The following is a 21,743-nucleotide window of genomic DNA, read 5'->3' on the forward strand; positions in this document are numbered from 1 at the left end:
GTGCAATGTGCCTTTTACAAGTATAGTAAGGAGAACTGAAAACCACTTTGCACAACTACGGACCAAGGTCATTTTTTGACACCTCAGTCGCTAAATAAAACTCGATTCATAAATGACTAACGAGTTAATTTTACAAAATTATTTCCCGACCCAATTCCCGTATCCTTTGAACTTGAAAACTGATAAGCTTTAAACGTAACTCTTTGTTCAAACAGTTATTATTTCAAGTTACTTCAAGTTTGTTTTTGAAGCTCTATATGTGCTAACCTGTGGATTTTATATAAGTCATAAAATCAGAGTTTATGTAAGTCAGCGATTTTAGGGAAGGGGTGAACATAATTAGTCAAAAACAAAAAGGAGCATTTGAGTTTATGTAACAAGTACTATTAATTTGATATCAATTCGGAAATGTTATCAGAAAATCATAATCCTGAAAATAATACTATAGAGAATTGAACTCAGTACACTAGTACTATCCCTGAGCCGTAGTCTTGAGAGCTTGGTTATCTTCCTTCACTCACACGGATTGAGGGTTTAGAAAACTCGTTTATCTGGTTTCGCTCGCTTCAAGTAGCAACCAAGCATCGTGTATTTTGTTTACCGATAAACAATCACAATATGTATATTTAAGTTTCTAAGAAAACACAAATGCCAATTTTAAGTGTAAAGATCTTTTTAGTTTGATACTGCGTTCGAGTAACTTATAAATGTTTATTTTAATAATAAATGTGGTATTGCATTACTGCTACTAAAGGTGTCATATTTTAAAGTACTATACATTAAGTATCGTATTTCTCATGGATGTATGCAACAATTGATTTAAAAAAATGATTAATTTATAATTATATTTTCAAACATTTTAGAAACATTGATATACTTTTTAGCCCTGTTAGCAAAGAATTCGAACAAAAAACTTAAGGAATCTTTCTATAATACGTAGTACTGTACTTCTGTGTAATATACGTTACAATACAATCTTTTATTCGTAATGCAACAGCAATGCTGAGTTGCGAATTGACAATAATTAAAATTTACTTACTAAGATAACCTATTTAGTAGAATCAATTACAATTGGCGTGCTAAGAATAGACATTTCCAAATAATCTTCATTAAATGATAATGTAAATTTTAAAGAAACCAACTTCTTTGGTGATCTATTATCTCTAACTAAACATACTTTAAAACATTTCTTCTTTCCAGGAATATTAAATACAATTTGTGGTGCAGGCAGTGCCCACTAATGTCGATTGTTTATAAATCTGAAGGCAAATACACAGATAAGAGAGGTCCTGTAAGACATTAAACCTGATATCCCCTTGCGTAATTACAAACATGAAATATGTTCCTATATTGAGAACTTATTTAGTAAGTCAACGAAATAAAGTTTTGTTTCTAATTCGAGATTTCGAATTAGAAACAAAATATTTGATTAAAGAGGAATCTCCCCTAAACATATTTTAGGGGAGATTCACTCTAGTAGGCTAACGTCAAAACGTGATTTTTTATTATATTTTTTTTGAATAGTTAAACATTTTGTACTTCTCAATGCACACTTATTTAGAAGTTTTCAATATTAGGAAGTCTGTGTCTAGCAATCTGCAGCAATACACGGAGCATACAGCTTACATAGCCTTTATGAGCACTAAAATAGTGACTTTAGAAGACTAGTTGTGTTTTCTTTTCTGAGAATAGTTTATAAATTATAACATATGCACGGGGTGTTCACAGAAGGGTGCCACAAACTTCTGTGGGTGATAGTATTAATCATTTCTAACAAAAAATGTTATATAAACATAGGTCGAAAAATATCTTGTTTAGCAGTTGACCGTCATTTTGTATTTTATTAAACAAAATAATGTCTCTAAAGTTAACCTAAAGAAACCAAATCTTTTGGCACATATGTTTGGATACACAAGAGAAAAAAAAAAAAAAACTTGTATTATTTTCTTTAATATTAACAAAGTGGCCTCTGTTTAACATTTGTAATGTAAAATAACAAAAAAACTAGTATAGTTATAAAAATGTACTAGGCACAGACTATTTGAACAATTTATGACAATTTCAACGGTATTTGTTTAAATAAAATCCGCCAATGCATAAACGAACACGACCACTTTAAAGGTACGCTTGCACAAGCCGGTAGCGCCAAACATGTCACAGTTGTACCTCAATTGTTTGCTGCTCCCGGCTTGTGCAAGCGTACCTTTAAAGTTGCCGTGCTCGCTTATGCATTGACGGATTTTTGTTTGATATAATACTACAGAAGTTTTGTGTGGACACCCTTTTTTAAACACCGTGTATATATAGTTAAACATTTAACTAAGTGTTACTGTAATCGTGTGGTCTTAATCGTATTATCAGTTCAGTTTTAAAACTTATTAATAGAAAACCAACGCAAGATTATAATGTATGAAGAGATTTGTCGGTTGTCTTATTGACACCTCCTTCTATGATCCACCACGACACTAAATATAGGTATTCTATAACAGGAAAATTTTTCTCCCGGAATCTTAAACAAACGGTAAATATGTCGTTTACATTTAGTATACTCATCCAGGAAATTTCTGAACTCGATTTTCGTGTTTCTGTGTGATTCAACATAACCTCTGAATTTGACGGAGACCAGCAATGAGTATGGTAGATAATACTGAGAGAATCAGGGGACCTATGATAAGTTTCAGACCCACGTCTGATTGGCAGTAATAAACTTGGATCGCTAACTAATATTATTCTATTAACTTTAGACACTAAGAGAATCAGGGGACCTATAATAAGTTTCAGAACCACGTCTGATTGGCAGTAATAAACTTGGATCACTAACTAATATTATTCTATTAACTTTAAACACTAAGAGTATCAGGCGACCTATAATAAATTTTTGGACCACGTTTAATTGGCAGCAACGTTTTTTAATTGATTTATTAACATTATAAACTGAGATAATCAGGGAACCTGTAATACGTTTTAGAACCACAATACGATTAGCAGCAAAAAACTTGGATCGCTAACTAATACTAATCTAACATTAGTGACTGCGAGAATCAGGGGACCTGTAATCAGTTTTAAAACCACGTATGTATTACAGCAATAAACTTGGATCGCTAACTAATATTATTAAAATAAATTTAGACACTGAGTGAATCAGTGGATTTGTAATAAGTGAAAGTACCACGCTAGTATATTATTATTATAACTATATAGTTATAATATGGGAGTAGTTATAATATATATATATATATATATATATATATATATATATATATATTATTATGGGAATATAACTAATATTATTCCCATTTCCATTAACAACAGGGAACCTTTCATACACATGGCTCACTAATAACACAAACTTGGATCACATCTCGCTATTTAATGATTTATTCTGTAGAGTATCTGCTGACGGACATCAGAAGACCTGTAATGAGAATGAGATGCGTGTCAGTGCGGCACTAATCCTGGGTACCGGATCTCTACTGTAACTGATACTGCTCTCTCTGTTCTGGTTTGCAAATCAACATGCTGTATATTTTAGCCTACCTTTCTTTTACAAATTCTATCTCATTTTAATTTTGTCCTCAAAACTATTCTCCGTTTTATTTTTAATGTTTATTTTATATCTCATATCAACACTATTAATAGGGTTTACTTTGAGCAAAGCTTTTTAATAAAATATAAAATCAAGAGATTATTGGAAAGCTGTCGTTTAGATGTAAATTATAATATATCTAATGCGTTAATTCGCTAACCTTTTATTATTTGTATACCAATATTATTTATATTTTCTTCTGCTACTGCAGTTGTCTTATTTTAGATATAAAACTAATAACAGTTTTTCTCATGTCATGACATGATCACCTACCAAATTTTTAACTTAATAGTCATCTTTGAAAATCTGTTACAATGGTTCTCCTACTGTATTCTCGAAAATATTATTTAGCAATTTTCGCAAAAATCTTAAAATAATACGACCGGTTGTACGTTATCTATTTCTGACTTAAATATTGATTTAAATAACAATAATGGCTTTTACTTCTTCAAAGCATTTCTTAGACGCATTAATTTCTGCAATTGGTTATGAAGCACGTCTTGAGCATATTTTCATATGTGATCCTAATGACAATGTTAATGTTTTAACATTCTTATTGTGGTTAAAAAATTGAATTAAAACTTCACGGAGTTTCGCAGATTGCCGCAGTCAGGTTGTGAAATTGCGTAAGTTACGGTATTTTGTGATGGGTCAGTCAGTGGTATGTGGCGCGCGCGCGCGCACACACACACACACACACACACACACACACACACACACACACACACACACACACACACACATTAAACATTTTGATTTGACAAGTTTTTAATGCGTCAAATACTTTCCTTGCAAAAATAGAAAACCATCAAACTCGGGTTCTTTTAAAAATATGTTGTTAAAACCAAAATCACTTTAGGCACAAAGACAATAAATTGAATTTGCGTTTGTGACCGACGACAGGCCATATATAGAGACATGGCGCGATGGCGGTCGCAGTCACTTTCGTCAGTCGCCTGTGTGTGCGCTAGTAATGTGTTTACATGTAAAATGTGTTACAAGATGTGTATATATACTGAGCTTTTTAGATTAGAAATATAACAATCCGTTTATCTGAGTTAAACACTGTTCGTGTAGACCGATAATCAATTAAATGTAACCATTGCGTTATCTATTAGTTTTATGAGCAAAATCATTTTCTTTATTTTAAAACGGAAAAGACAATCTATAAAATTTAAGAGATCTAAAAGTCAGTGGTAAAAAAAAGAAATAAAAATATATAGAGCTTTATTTTTGCCCTTATGAGAGAATATTTGCCTATAGACTGTTTTTATAGCTAATAGCAAAACTAATTTTACCATACGTTTATGACATTGTATAGTCCTTGATCACATTTTATAATTTATAGAAATCACTAGCACATACTTCTAGTGACGTATGTGCTTCGCCCGCAACTTCTATGCAATATTACGTGTATATGTTTGAATAGCTCACACGATTTGAGTAACACTTGAACTATTTTAGATAAATGTAGAGGAACTCCAAAGTTGGTGTTCGTAGATTTCTTAGTAAAAGCACTTGTGATATATCTGCGGTCTTACTCATATACCACAGACGAAATTTCTCACGAGCACACTCCATAATGGCTGTGAGTTCTGCCTGAAAGACCCATAGGGACCACCAGCTCCCTACATGGACTCAACCCCCCCAAAATTCCGGCACCTGTGTCACTTTTTGTTTCACATCCGTCTGTAAACTATTCAAGCTCCGCTAGTGGAAGAGGTTTCTTTCCCTCCGACCAAGCCTCCCTAGAAGGTATGACAATCCTGAAGGGTTTGTCGAAGGAAAATATTTTTTGAAATCAGATCCGATATCATGTGCAGAGCATTTCCCCGAATCAAGATGCTAATTCTACAATGACCCCTGCTGCAGCACGAGGCCGACTAAAGGTCCCACCTGCTGAAGACAGTAGGCACTGTCCTATGGTAAGCCCGAATGACAATGTCCAGGGGGGCGAAGTTGAGGTAACAGTCTACGGCTGCGTCTGATGCACTTGGAAAAGCCAACCTTTGGATACTAGCCAGACAAACCTACCACCATCTTAGACTCCGTTTATGGCCACCAAACAGCAGCCCTAAATATTAGTGCAGGTCTAACTGCGGATACATAAAGCTAATACTAAAACCTCGGCTTAAGTCCCCAAGACCCACCTATCACAAGTCTGCATTGCATTAAAGACAACTTCCCTCTGACGATAATCCCTTTCTATATGGAATCCCCAATTCAGGACCCTATCAAGCATACACCGAGGTATTTAATCTCGGACTTAACTCAGTGGAAGAGCCTCTCAATAAGAATGCACCAATACCCTCCAACTGACGCCTCCTAGTAAAGGCAACCACGCCAAGCCTTGGTGGGGTTGACACTAAAGGCCCATCCTATCACACCAGTTCTCCACCATGTTCAGAGCAGCATTGGTCAGCTCCGTGACTGTTGTGTTGAACTTTCCACTCTCAAAAATCACAATGACATCCGCGTTCCCATGTGCGAGACACCAATGTTGCTCAAATACACGAGCAGGTCGTCCGGACTAGATTCCACCTTAGAGGAGAAAGGACGCCACCCTGGGGACAGCCCCTCGTAGTCCTTGTACTGACGTTTGCTCCCATAAGAGTGGTAGTAACTACCCTATCTGTGAGCAAGGCTCATATCCAGTCACATATTTGATGAGATGAGATATTTTTTGCTAATAGCGTCTGAAACCTTGCTCAACCCTGCACGCTGTCAATGTCAGTGCAGAGTTTATTTCAGGCTAATTACTTAGCCGTACGGATCCTGCTGTTGTACAGTGCAAGAGCCTCGTGATGTGTCTCCCAAATACCCCAAGTTTTTGCTCCCCTGAATAAAGCCCTGACTCTCTTCTTCAAATAGGCTAGTTCAGAGCTCCACCATGCTACTTTGGATCTTCTCCTGTTAATAACAGAACAACTGAGGTCAAATAAACCCATAGTTCCAGAAGTCAGATTGTCGGCAGATTTTTTGAGCAGCACTGTATCGTGAATCCGTTTCCAATTACCACAGTAATTTTTTGTTTTACCCTTGGGTTCTCCTTGTATGACACCCAGTCTGTTTCTCAGATTTTTATACTGAACTTTTTCAAGTTGCAGGTCTCCGGTTTCAAAGAAGATTTGAGCATGATCAGACAGGGAGGGTTCGTTAGACACATTTCAGCCGTGTATACGACTAACTATACCCCCTTCATCATGTCACATACGTATCACCTCCATACTCGTCCGCATGCGAACAGTAGGAACATTACCCATATTTGCAATCACCAGACTGCGGGACAATGCACGATTACAATTGTTTGATTGTATACATGATAGCTGAAGTTTCTTCTTCTATAATTAAGTATCTCTGTTTGTAATCTGATATGATCTGCGAGAAAAATGTAAGTAATCGACAAGTCTTGCTGAGTGTTGTGGCAAATTTCAACTGCAAACGGAAAACGTCCTCAGTATACCACAGTCTGAGCTACTTCAGGTTTATATTTTTAGAGTCTAGAGCAGAATCTGGAAGTACTGGAGAATAAATTAAACTCTAGCTTGTCTTCTTTATCGAAAGAAAAACTGGAACACGCATCTTGATTAATGAGATAACATTCGGATTGTTTTTGTATATTATTGTGTTATATTTAATGACATAGTTTAATGAACTCTGAGTAAGAGCATTTTTCTTGAATCGGGGTCAGATTGTTCTTGTTAGCTGCTTCGCAGCAGTAAGAAATTGAACTTTGTAAGGTTTTTAGACCACATATTGTCACATTGTCGAGATATCCAAAAGTAACTTTGAAATTTTCTTTACTGATATGCAAATCTATATGTAAATCACAGGATGGAAATACAGAACTCAATTTGTTTCTTGAAAACAGTATTGTATTGAAATAATATAGTTGAGCTCTAGGCTCAAAACCTGCCTACTGGTTTTCATTTTCACCAATAGGGTATTATATGGTAAGCACTGTGTAGGTCAATAGTGCAGAAGACTTGATATTGAGAAACTTTTCCAACGAGTTTGTCAATATTCAGCAATGTGTAAGCACCCAGATCAGTGAATCTGTTTATGGTTTGGGAGTAATCAACTACTAAATGTCTTTTGTATAATTGTCTCTTCTAGTAACTAGAGCTTGAGCCCTCCATGGAAAATTGGTATCTAATGATACAATTAGATAATAATTTACATATTTCCTTTATTTCAATGAATTCAATTTCATGATTAGAAAAAAAATAGAATTTTGTCTTTATTGGGTGGCAATCTGGTGAGAGATTATGTACTGTAGTTAAACTAAAGCTGAAGGAAAATTTGTCTCACTAAAATATAAACAATATATTAAAATATTTAAGGATTGTGTCAAACATAAAAAGACTATATAGCTGCACACGGTTAGGTAAGATGACTACAGATTACGATTTGCAAGTCTATTGAAGCTATAAAAATTCGATCACCACTATAAACTTAAACTTATACGAGGTGTACTAGTAACTTATCTAATCTTATTTTCTACTGCAAAAAATATTGTATATTACTGGAGTAATTACGAGGTGTAACATAGACTCAGTTAGTTATAGTGCGTATGCGCAAGCCGGTCACGTTACAGTTAGTTGCAAGTAGTTAAACGTCAAACGTAAGTGCTCATCATATTTTTAGTAATTTTCATTTCCCAGCTTGAAAGTTTCATTGTTTACTGAAGTATTTTAGTTTTATGTAAGAACTAGCTGTTTCCCGCGGCCTTGCACGCTTTTCGTAAGATTTGCCCGTGTATGTGAACTTCTGGTTTAATTGAATTATATTTACAACGCCGGTGTAGAGTTTGCCTTGTTTCCATGATCAAGAAAATATGTTTATGTTTATAGCCATTGTGCACGTACATGTACTTTATTATAAAGTGGTCTAACACTCAAACTTTAAGTTCAATCAGAAATGCATCTTAAAAACAAATATACATAATAACTTAGCGCCATCAAATAGTGTTTGGCTATGTAATATACGTAACTGTCTCGTAATTGCAGTTTATAGTGTGCAGGCGCGTTGAACCTTTTATCTTTTGCAGCGCCGCTTGGTGGTGAGTTACATCAATGGGCATAGCTTATAAACCTTCTCCGTGGAAAAATACGTATACATACAAATTTGCATAATGGTCTGTCTAATATTTTGCGATTCCATAAAGGATAAACACACACACACACACACCCACACACACACACACACACACACACACACACACACACACACACACACACACACACACACACACACACACACACACACACACACACACACACACAACACACACACACCACACACACACACACACACACACACACACACACACACACACACACACACACACACACCACACACACACACACACACACACACACACACACACACACACACACACACACACACACACACACACACACACACACACACACACACACACACACACACACACACACACACACACACACACACACACACACACACACACACACACACACACACACACACACACCACACACACACACACACACACACACACACACACACACACACACACCACACACACACACACACACACACACACACACACACACACACACACACACACTCACACACACACACACACACACACACACACACACACACACACACACACACACACACACACACACACACACACACACACACACACACACACACACATATATATATAGACCAATAGATCGTTCAACCTTACAAGTTCATCATTAGTCATCCTCCGTAGACTAGTGGATATAGTCTCAGCTCTCTAACCGAGCGATCACGGGTTCGAATCGTTCGAATCCCGGGGAGGTCCAAAAAGATGTAATAATAACAAACAAAAACCAGTGCACTTCGAAGCCGGCATAGCTGAAGCTGAGGCTTAAATGAGATTATAAAAAAAAGTTTATTATTGTTTACAAGTTAAACATGTTGTTTACACATGTTTCGGTTAGACTTCATTCTCAGATTGTATATACAGTATAATAAATATACGTAACTAGCTGATAGCTTCTTCATAACATATAATTTCTGATATGCTATCTTAATATATTGTGTCCTGTAATTTATGATATTTCAGAATTTTTTCAGCTTTTAAATTTTCAAAAGACAAACGTTTCCAAATGTCTTTATGCAATGACTAAATTCAAATAATGGCTTTTGTCTATTCGGGTTACTCTAAAATCAACCAGGTATCACAGGTTTATAAATAACTGTAGTCATATAATGTTTGGATTTTGTATAGTGATTGAAAAAGTAGTAGTAAAATAATAACATATTTTGCTCTTAAAACAAGATTGTAATATTATCGTCTGGTAATCAGCAAATAGTTTTTACTGCAAAAGCGATGTAAAAAGTCATACGTTGAGAGTAGTAATTTGTCATAAAATGTTGATTGTAATTTGATTCTGTTTACAAGTTTGTGAAATTAATGAATAATTGATTTTATTAAGAACTTTAACTATCTGAAAAAGTGAACGAATGTTTGACTCTTTCATGCAATTTTAACTAAGAATTATTAATTGCTGTTCCATTGATAGTTTGTTATTAGTATTATTATAGAGGGATATAACTTTACTCAGTGTGATGCATAAAACATTTAAGATACGTAAAATTTGCTTTTTATTTTAATTTGTTTCATTTTGATTTTCAGGAACTAAACTGGGAATTTCAATTACTCACACGTCCTGGACAAATGAATCAAGATACAAGCGAGAAGGTATGTTCAGTACCTCACAATAGGCATGAATTCACTTGTAGCAACCGTGCAACATAAAACAATATAACATACAATATTAACATACGTGTACTACTTACGTGGAATTTACGCATTGCTTGCAAATGAGCTTTAAAGTTTCGGTTCGCAGATTGGGGCTGGTACAATTGAATTTAATTTTACTGTCTGTATTTCTCATTAATGAGTATATATAAACTCTTGCTACTGTTGGATTATAAGATAGATAACAATAATTAGAATGCATTGTAGGACCTACGTAGAGGATATTATTATTATTACAGTTATTTGCGTTGTTGTTTAGTTTTCCATTTCCTTTCCGACTTTATATATTATTACCTGTTATAAATTATTATTATTGCTCCCTATTTTATAGAGTACTATTATTATTAATATGTCTTGTAAATATGGAACAAAAATAGGTTTACTGTTTATTAACTTGGAAACAATTATTTATTTATTTATTAGGTGTATTTATTACGTAATACAATGTTGAATTTTAGTGAATAAATAACTATGTCAAATAAAATAAAGAATTAGGCTACATAAAAACACTGTCCATTTCATAAATAAACATAAAATTACCAAGAAAGCCATAGTTTCCTGGAAAAAAAATCGCAAATTGTATTAATTGAAAAATATATTTTCATGCATTTTTTACATGGAACAATTAACATGTATACATTATGCAACACATTTATAAATATTATAATGAAGTTAACTTTTTTCAATTGTTTACATCATTGATTGAAATCTATTTATTCTGTGCAGTAATTGGGGACTATTCCAACTTAGAAAATCTAGTCTTTAGGAACAATTAATACAAATCTATATGTTTTATACGTAATCTTACAAAACGTCATTTTTGGCAATAACAAAAACATACCGTAATAAAACAGATTAATTATGGAAGTTTTATTTTTACTTACGGTCCCCACAGATGAAAGTATTACAAACAGTTACACAAAGTTTACACGCGGAGCTACTTTAAACCCAGCGTAGTTAGACTTTCCAACATGGTAGAAAAAGGGCGACAAGTAGAGGCGGGAGTTTTTATGGGCTCCGCCAATTAGGTAACAGCGTGAACCACGTACTGTTATTGGCCAGGCCACATGGCACACTACAGGTAGTAAAACATACTTTCCTGATCATAACCAGACCGAGAATCCTCTGATAACAATACCAGTAGTAAACGAGCCATCTAGATACACTACACGCCATGTCTTGTTCTCTTCAAGAAACCTTGTTTGTAGTTAGAACTGAAACCTTTAAAGATAAACATTATTATTATTATATAGTTTCTTTCGTATAGACTAATATAGTACACAAATTGCGTACAATTTACTTATTTAGTCAACATACAGCATGCAAGATGTTATGTTTATTTCATTTAACTATTAATTTAACATAATAAGGCATATAAATTGTCATATGCGATTTCATGTTCAAAAGAACTCTCAAATAATATCCTAGATATTAAATACAAATCCTAAAACGTACTGTGACATTCAATAAACACACTATTTCAATCAGCTTTACTGTCTCAAGTCGTGGAATGTATTAAAAGGAGACAGAATATATTATGTATAACATGATTATGAAGTTCCTGTACCTTGGAGAGTTCTGGCGTGCGGATAATATAACGTCCTTTCTCAAAGACTTCAACTGACAGTTTGTAACAGTCGAAGTTCCTAGGGAAATTGTCTCCCAGACAATATTTGTCTTTGGAACTATTTTGTTAAATGCATATTGGGTAAACAATTTTTCGAACACATTTTTGTATCTGGCTGATTGGAGGTACCGTAGTCAGTTTTTCTCAAAAACTCGGCTGAGTTCACAAAATATTCAACGAATCTTCTGTCAAAATATATATCGCTCAGCAATCATGGAAAGTAGAATAAGTTGATGGTTTTCAGTAGCACTGCTTCCAGTCATATGCCGATTATTTGAGAAAATCCTGTGTATTCTCTTCAGAAGATTTAAGTGGTTACTGTGAAAGGGCGATCGTACTGAAGAGCAATTCTGTAATGTGTAATGGAGTAGCTAAATATTGAATATTCAAAAGGAAACCAATTTTGGAGACTCTGAAGTTGCTGTGGAGAGCTTTGAATTTACTTCTAAACTCATTAACGTTCTGGAACTAGACACTCAGTTTATAACGGACTTAACTCACTTTTTGTTGAAATGCACTGTAACATAAACTCTATTAAAAATAATAACTAATCATCATTAAATTAGCCTCCCTTGTAGGCTACTCCAACTATATATTTTGTCTAATTTCCTTTCGTCACCATAAGAGTTCCTAGATGTAGTAAGATGTAGTACAGCTACTTGGCTGCTGGTGAGTAACTTCTTGAGTGCTATGATCAGAGATTGTGCTTTTTTGGAATGTTTACTAGATCGATAGTTTGGTTGTATGTATCTATATACTACAAAAGCTTCAATTTTGAATTTATATAACTCTTAAATTTTCTCGCTTTTAATCAGGGATCGCCTTTCAGTAAGGACTGAAACCATCTTCAGTCTCGCAGTTCTGATTTACGATAGCATACAGTACAAATTAACTGACTTTGATCACAGTCAATTAAATATTTCCATAAATGAGTTGAAAATAATTCTTTATTTATTCTTCTGCCAATGTTAAACAAATTGTATAGAGTCCTTTGTGAATGTATATTATAAATATATTGTTCTCTTCCGTCCATATACATAAGCTCTACTTCCCTAACATTTTCTCAATTGTCGAATGTTACGTATTATAGGGACAACAGACAATGAGTGGCACAGTGAACACACAGTACTAGTAGAAATCCTATCTGTGTCATCGAACATAGTTAATCAAAACCAATGCTACATTGTTTGAACTCGGTACACAAAGCAGTAGAATTAATTGGGAGGGTGTAGGTTTCCTGGAACAGTTTAAAAGTACCGAACTAATAATGAATATTTATAGCACTAGGAGCTTGTACACGCAGCTCATTGTTTCACTTAAAGCTGATTTGCCGGAAATTAAAACCTTCGCTTGTAGTTTACACGGGGGATCTCGCCTGACAGCAATGTCCGTAGGCTTGGCGTAAACATTGAACACCCGGCTTTGTTTTTGCTAATGAGCATTAATAAATTTGTTGTGTTTTTTAAAGAATAATTACGTGTTTTATAAATATACATATAATGTGATTGTGTGTGTTTATATTAGCTACAATATTCGATGGATAATATTAGCTGTAGATGCAAAAGAGTTCGACGAAACAAAAGTATTTGCAAAAATGCGCTACTATTAGCCTACCCGAGGCTAATAAGAGAAAGTTTAGAAATAATTAAGAACGAAAATAACTTCAACAAAGAAGATAATATTAAATTGTCTAAAAGTTGGCAACCAACGGAGACCATATTGGTTATTTACGGATATCATAACTGGTTGCTATAGCTAAACCAGCACAGTAAAGCCCCATCCCTTTAACTCACCTATACAGCTGACTGCAGACTATTTGGAGTGTTTTTACTGAAGATAGCAATACACAGCCAGAGCGACATATTTTAAGACCTGTGTAAGCAATGTTACAACGAGATGTGAACTGCAAGACTTTGACGATACTTATGACACTGGCCGCATTACCTGTAGAATAATTCAATGTTCCTCGGTATCTCTTTACCCAAGAGGTTCTCGTTACGTTATTTCAAATACAAACTTGCTTCGTGCCTTGCTGTATCGAGTTTCAAAATGATTCAAGATTTTATTTGCCATACAACATATAAACTTGCCATTAGTCTCTTCATAATATTGTAAAGAACAAAATAAACATATAAACAACAGATAAAGATTTAAGCTAAAAAAAAAAAACAATATTCAACTTAAAAAACATATTTAGCAAGATAAATCCTGCAGTCTACAAAGCCATTCAAAAACAAGCAGTACTACACATGTGCCAATTTTAAGTACAGAGATTCTGTAGTGCTGTAGAGAGGTTTGGCAATAAGAAAATTGTTCAGTCTTAACTTATACTTGTTGGTAGGCAGATTCTTTAGGAAGGTCAGTATACTGATAGGTCAGTAACTCCTGGCAGTCTTTTGTGTAATTTATTACCAGTGACCTCATAGGTTTTAAGAGTTCTTGAATATTTATTAAACTTAATGCAAATATTGTTTTCCTGTGTAGTAGAATACTTATGGAGATTATCAATCAAAGATAAGTGTTATATTTTTTTACATACAATATGTTACATACAATACATAAACCATCCAAAACAATTGGAGGTGCCAGAAATTGTAGTTAAGTAAATAATGGCTTTACAGTGATCTCTAGACCTAGTTCTACACATTATGCGTACATTTTTTGCTAAATTAACAGCTTAATAACAGAGGAATGGTTGCTCCAGAGTTAATACTGAGAATGGTAATAACACAATACGACAAGTAACTATAAATGTGACCATAATAAACAGTAAGAAGAGCATTCACTGAGACTCAGACTAAGAATCCTCAACATAAAAGTACCTTTCCAAATGTTATTTACAAGATAATTTACATTCTCCCACCCCAACCCAAGATGAATTCCCAGTAACTTAACTGTATCTAAATGTGCGGACCTGAGCTGACAGTAAACGATATTTGAACTGTCTTTTTTCACTAAGATAAAGACTGTTGTCGCAACACCAATCCTGAATGGTAATAGTAGCACTATCAAGTCTTAGTCTCAAAGAATTCACATTATTGTCAGTAACAGAAAGGGCTACATTATTAGCAAATAAATACATATTGATATATTAGTTCATCCCGCAAAAAATAAAGGCCTAAAACAGAGCTCTGTGGGACTCCTTGGTCTACTAGATCAAAACCAGACAATACACCATTCAGCATTATAGCCTAGTATCTACTGCTAAGGTTACTATTACTTTATAAGATTAATACTGCAGTCATTAAAGCCATAGAAAGAGAGCTTGCTCAATGGAACGGCATGAGGCACAGGGTCAAATGCCTTGGTTAGGTCAAACATTCTACTACCAACATACTGGCCACTTTCAAGACTATCAATTCATTTTTAAATAAGAAACGTTACAGCCCCTTTAGTACTATGCTTAGCTCTAATGCCATGCTGGCAATCAATACATAGTATAAATTAAAATAGCTTTTTTTGTTGGTTATGTTTTTTTGAAAGTTTGTATAATGCGAAAAATTTTAGCGCTTTCATAGTGAATTCTAACTAAACCAAATTACTTATAACAAACTAAAGCACTACAAAATTATACATATAAAAAAGGCCTACAAAAATCCGCGGTGGCATATATATCTTAAAACTAATATGAGCGTTTCTTTGTCTACTCATGTAAACAAGGCATTTTTCAAATTTGTTGCTCGACATTGGTAATGGAAATTTACCACAAGTCAATGGTTACATATATTTATTTGAACAATGGAAACCTTTGTGTTCTGGTAAATGAAGAATTGCTCGATAAAGTATATCTTGAAATCAATAATATAAGTTATAAGACTATAGCTTGGTTCAGGGAGAGAGCAATTCTATCACCTAAAAACGAACAAGTAGACCAAGTAAATACTTTGATTATTTTAAAAATTCATTCACAGATGAATACTAATCTGTACTCTCTGTACTAGATTCTTATGACGCAATTCATTTTCCGACAGAATTCCCGAATACCTTGAAACCTTGGAATACCTCAGCATCGATTATTGTTAAAAGTAGGGTGCGCCCTCATTTTACTTAATCCCCCTAAATTATGCAATTTTACACGATTACTGGTAAAATATTTAAAAACCTACATAATAGAATGCATAGTAGTGACTGGATGTGGAACCGGGGAAGTTGTTTTGATTCCTCGGATTCCTTTAACCCCTACAGACTTACCTTTTCCATTTTAAGCGGCTGCAATTTCCTGCAAAATTGTCTTTTCAATCACCATTAATAAATCACAGAGTTGCATTCAATATTTCTGGATTAAATGTAAGTGATAAGTGTTTAAATGTTGACCAACGATAGAAATGCTGTAAATATTGTGTATAAAAATACGAGTATTGTATAGTTATTACTAGTAATAATAGTCTTATATTAGAAAATAAGTTTACCATCAGCCAGATTATTACATTATTTTATTTTAAAATTTTATTGAAGTTTATGATGAATATCTTGAAGGTATATATTAAATACAATCTTGAAGGTAAATAAAATTAAAATGCCTGATGATTATGATTGAATACAGAAATATTAAACAATAAAATAAAATGCTTTAGACCCGTGCCGCTAATCTGAGAATAAAATCTCAAATACCTTAGGCACAATACTGACTATAATAATCGGCCTATAGTTTTAATAAGGTCCACATTACCCTTCTTTGGACTGGAACAACCTTGACATAGAATTGAGAGCACTTGGAAACTCTCCAAACTTGCATACTAAGTTTCGATTATACAATCTAATGGTTCACTTATGAAATAGGCTGCTTGTTTTAAGATTCGGATTCAGACTAAACACATCCAAGGCATGACTATTCTTAAGATTCATAATAATAGAAAAAAATGCCCAACGATAAAACTGGGTACACAATTGAAATCAGTATAAGGATTATTTAAATACATTCCTTAAGAAATTCGTGTAGTTATTTACACGGTGAAATTGATAAATACTGATAAATACAACATCCGAAACCTTAACAATAAAGAATGTATTAAATCCATCAGATGTTAGAATATTTACATGACTAATAGATTTAGCTTTTGCATTTACACTGGTTAATGAATTTCCAATGGACCTAGTGGTTTATTTGTTGATTTGTTTACCAGTTTGGTGAAGTAATCGCACTTTGCTTCACACAACTTTTTATAGATGCAACTTAAACCATTATATTCATTTTTCAGTCTTGTACAACCACTTATTAAAAAAAAATATTGTATATAGTAAGACAGCTATAATCCTTAAGCTTAAATAACTCATCATTGAATCATTTATTAGTGTGAGCACTATGATTTTTTGTGAAGTATCACTACAGTATAAAAGATAGGCTTTACTCACTAATGCTAAAATTAAGATAAGCAATAATTTACACATTCAGAAGGATCACAGATACAATACAAACTAAGCCAATTAAAAGCACTTAGGATAAATAAAAAATAAAACAGTTCAAATTTACCAGTCCTTCACTTCACCACAGGCTCAGGCCCGGTAACAGGTCTTTTGCTTAGTATAGCTTCCTTAACCTTAGGAAGCTATACTCTCATTTACTGTGAACAGAAGTTAAAGTTGGAACTACCAAAGTAGAAATACGTCCAGTGTGGATGTTAGTGACAAAATTGTAAATGTACGAGCCACCCTTGGCATTATTACCATTTGGTCTCGCAATACCATTATAGCAGGATGTAGTCTAAACACGCTGCTAAGGTTGAGATATTCAGTGAAGTCCTTAGAAAGAAGGTCGACATTAAAATCGACAGTTACCACGATATTACAAGCAGGAAATTTAGTAGAGCCTCAATTTAGAGGTTTAAAGCCTCAAATAACCTCGCAATGAAAAGGTCCACAACAATTTTACTTTTATCCGGTACTCTGTACATGTTTATTACTACTTTACTGAAGCATTCAATAAACACTGCAAACGCTTCAAACTCCTTATCAAATTCCATGCAATTAATTATGTGTAAGGCCTTACCTTCTATGTTGTCCGTCAAGAATATAGCAGAGCCACCATTTTTAGTTGATAACCTGCTGAAACTAATAGCTAAATAGTAGCCACATATTTTGATCAGGGCCAAATTCATCCTTCAGTATTTAGCCACATTCGGTTATGACACATTCAGTATTTAACACATTGGGGTTGATATCACCTTTCAGCACATCAAGACTGTCTAATGTACATTCCAGTTTAAGAGAGATAGATTAGAAGCGATATTGTCACAGACCGCTTCAGCCAAGCTTTGCAGGTTAGATACAGACACACATGAACCAAAACCTGACCTTTCTCATAAAACATTCTGTTATTGTAGTTTCACCTTCTTTAAACAAATTCCTTAACAGAGATACCTTTCTCAAGAAATCAGGATCCAGCAACTTGTCTTTGAACTCATCACCAACACCTAGCTTGAAAGATTTACAGGAAGAAAATCGGGGAACAACTTTTTCACACAACTGGCCAGAAACATCATTACCAATTTAAGTAATATGCAACATCATCCCTCGTCCCATTGGTTGGCAACCGAGAAATAACAATTCAATTTAATTTATTCACATTACCCAACTCGGTCATACTATCAACAATAGGGGTTTTCCCAATAACTGTCACAGGTCCAACTTCGTGTCTCTGAACAGTGGTACTTTTAGTACCGCCAGTATGCTTGCATTATTCTTGCATTAAAACTCATATTTAGAATATATGTGCTTGATTTTATTCCTGTAGTGAGTTACAGTTTTAAATTGACTATTGTTTACTTTTAGGTTAGTTTCGGCAGGCACCAATTTACATTTGCAGAAGTATTCGAACGGTCGACATCGACACTCGAACGATCGATATCACCGTTCGAATCCCGATATCCATGCGACATCCCCTGCACTTCTAGTGGTCCTTGATTGTTCACGCTTCACAGGACTGTATGTAGACATAGTCAGAATAGGATGCAATGTACTATGACAGAAATTGAAATGTCAGATTCGGCAGACGACTTTACTTTATTACTTAACCTAACTAGTTCATCCGTTAAGACACTCAGTTTTACCCCTTTAACAATACTGACAAGCTTTATGAACAGTCAAGTAAAGATATAGCATATCTTCAAAGTTAGTCACTTTAATAACAAAAATATAGACGATTTCCACAAGGTTCACAGAACCACCTCACAATGGAACTTACGTTACTATTCTTTTGGTACTGATCTTTTGACACATTAACACAATCATTATGGTACCAATTTCTACACACGCCATCCAACTGCAAGCCATCATCGTCTTCATTTACTAACACTATCGGTCATTGCCATCTTGATAGTAAAAAAACAAATAAGAACGGCGAACCGGGGTGAGATGTTCTCTATTAATGATATTAAACCTGCCACTTTAAATATAGAAGAATGTATCATTAAAGCTCGTTAAATTTTATTACAACAATTTTAAAACTTTGTTTTTAGACTTGCCATATACCATAATTTTGAGAACTATTATCCTTATGCATAGGCCGATATATTATATGTACGTTGGTTGTTTGATCTGTCCTTCTTTTTTATCACTTAAATTTTTAAGGTAAAAAACAAAATCAACTAATGCTTGATTGGCATGAGTGATTCTTTTATATATATATATATATATATATATATATATATAAAAGAACCTTATATATATATATATATATACACAACTTAAAGTTATATATATATAACTTTAAGAAATTACGGATAGAATTAAATATGTGTGTGTGTGTGTATATATATATATATATATATATATATATATATATATATATATATATATATATATATATATATATATAAACACACACACACACACATATTTAATGCTATCCGTAATTTCTTAAAGTTTTGTATTTTTTAATGTGTTACAGGAAATATTAGTAGGTGTGTAAAATATCTAGGTATGTCTTAATACGGTTTAAGCCTTAACAGATACATTTTACGACATTTTTCATAATATTATGGGTTTTTATTACTCTTTATGCAGTAGTCATCACATGTCTACATTGAGGGGACGCGAACGGCCCGCGGGGAGTTCAATGGAAACCTTAAATAAAAGCTTAAGTAATTTAAAGGTATTCATTATTAGAACGTAATGGCCTTAACTGAGCTTTGTTAATTACAAAATGACTACTGAATAGAGAACATAAATATTGAAACTGAAACAACCGCCACGCCGTTTTATAGGATATAAGTTTTAGGAATTATTCTGTTAAAAAATAGTGCATTTTTGGTACATACGTAAATAATAAATACTTTTAAAACATACGCGCATATTGAACTAGGCTTGCATTTAAGATTTCAATTGTACTCCCTACGAGCCGACTCTCCAATGTAAACGAGTGATGGTTGCTGCATAAAAGAGGAGTTAATAAGGACGTGTAAAAGGTATTTGCTAAGGTTTAAAAAATATTGTGTCTGCTAAGGTACAAACATCGATTGTTACCTATTGTGTTTTCACGTCACAAATAAATAGTACAAAGTAACGTTAAACAAATCGAAAAGCAAATCTATATGTATTTGTACATCACCTTAATAATTGTATTTCTATTCAAATAAGTAAAATAATAGAACAAATTCTTATTCAAAAAAATATCTGCTTTCAAACAGCAGACGAAACAATCTTTTTCATAAATGACTATGGTTATATTTAATTTATATGTAAGATAGTTTTATTTATATTGCACAATCCACTACAATAGTAGAGTTTTAGTTAAAATACGAATTGGTAGACCAGTATATGGGTTATTTGAGACTAGATCTATGTAAAATGTACTTTATTGGAGACCCAGAGTGACGTTAGTTGACAAACTCTGCGCACCAAATGTTTATTGTTGCCTACCTAATCCATTAATGAATTGGCTGGCTGGTGGACGACATACACGTGCATCTAATATCATTATTGTTACATTTTTGCTCACATTCTAGCAAGGAGGTTAAATATTGTTACCGTTCAACATTGTACAGATTGATACTTAAACTACATTAAAATAGTAATTTAAATTAATTTATACGCTTGTGAGCAACGTAAAATTTATACTAATTGCTGACATTGGAAATTTATTAAAACTTGACGATCTCCTATTGCTTACCTGAGTATGACTATGTGCATTTTGTATAAAAAAGTATTGTCTTGTTCATTTTAAATCAACTATACTGATTATTACGATCAGTAATAGAGATAAATTTTATATGTAAATATATTGTGTTTATAAACTATTATTACTGTTCACTTGTCGAAGACAGAAAACTTTAGATTTAAAATTATATTGTTGATTCATTAAAGCCTAGCCAAGCTTTTATCACACATAACACTTTAACTTATTTTTATACAATCTTTTCGAACAATTCTATAACTGTCGTATAGTTAAAAGCTCTGTTATCTCAGATTTATATTAAGATTATGAAAGGATGGCCTTTTAAATAGTGTCTATTATTAATCTCATTTTATTTATTTTAAATATTGACGCGTGAATTAAAAATGAATTCTATACAAATTTCTTTGTCAAAGGTGAAGCTACGTTCCCCCGCATTTGTAGTATGATAACTTATAGTATAGTATGATTATCATTTGCTCATACATTTGATTTATTATAATGATCCCTGCGTTTGAATTTAATATAAAAGTTTTCGTTGCCTCTTCCAAGTGTATGGTATTGAATTCCAACCTAAACCACTCCCAGTGTATGCCTCTGTCGTCAATGTTTGAAAAGA

General features: G+C 33.6%; 1 protein-coding gene across 7 annotated transcripts in view; it reads left to right on the top strand.

Moving 5' to 3' along the window:
* LOC124360498 (voltage-dependent calcium channel type A subunit alpha-1) overlaps nucleotides 1–21,743 on the top strand; it is a 344,248-nt gene that overhangs the window by 38,118 nt on the left and 284,387 nt on the right. For all 7 annotated transcript variants that reach the window (XM_046814185.1, XM_046814181.1, XM_046814184.1 and 4 more), the window contains exon 2: nucleotides 10,263–10,328. The gene's annotated coding sequence lies outside the window, so the exon portion shown is untranslated. The remainder of the gene's footprint in view (nucleotides 1–10,262; nucleotides 10,329–21,743) is intronic.

The sequence above is a fragment of the Homalodisca vitripennis genome, chromosome 4 (assembly GCF_021130785.1).
Source record: "Homalodisca vitripennis isolate AUS2020 chromosome 4, UT_GWSS_2.1, whole genome shotgun sequence".
NCBI classification, from domain to species: Eukaryota; Metazoa; Arthropoda; class Insecta; order Hemiptera; family Cicadellidae; genus Homalodisca; species Homalodisca vitripennis.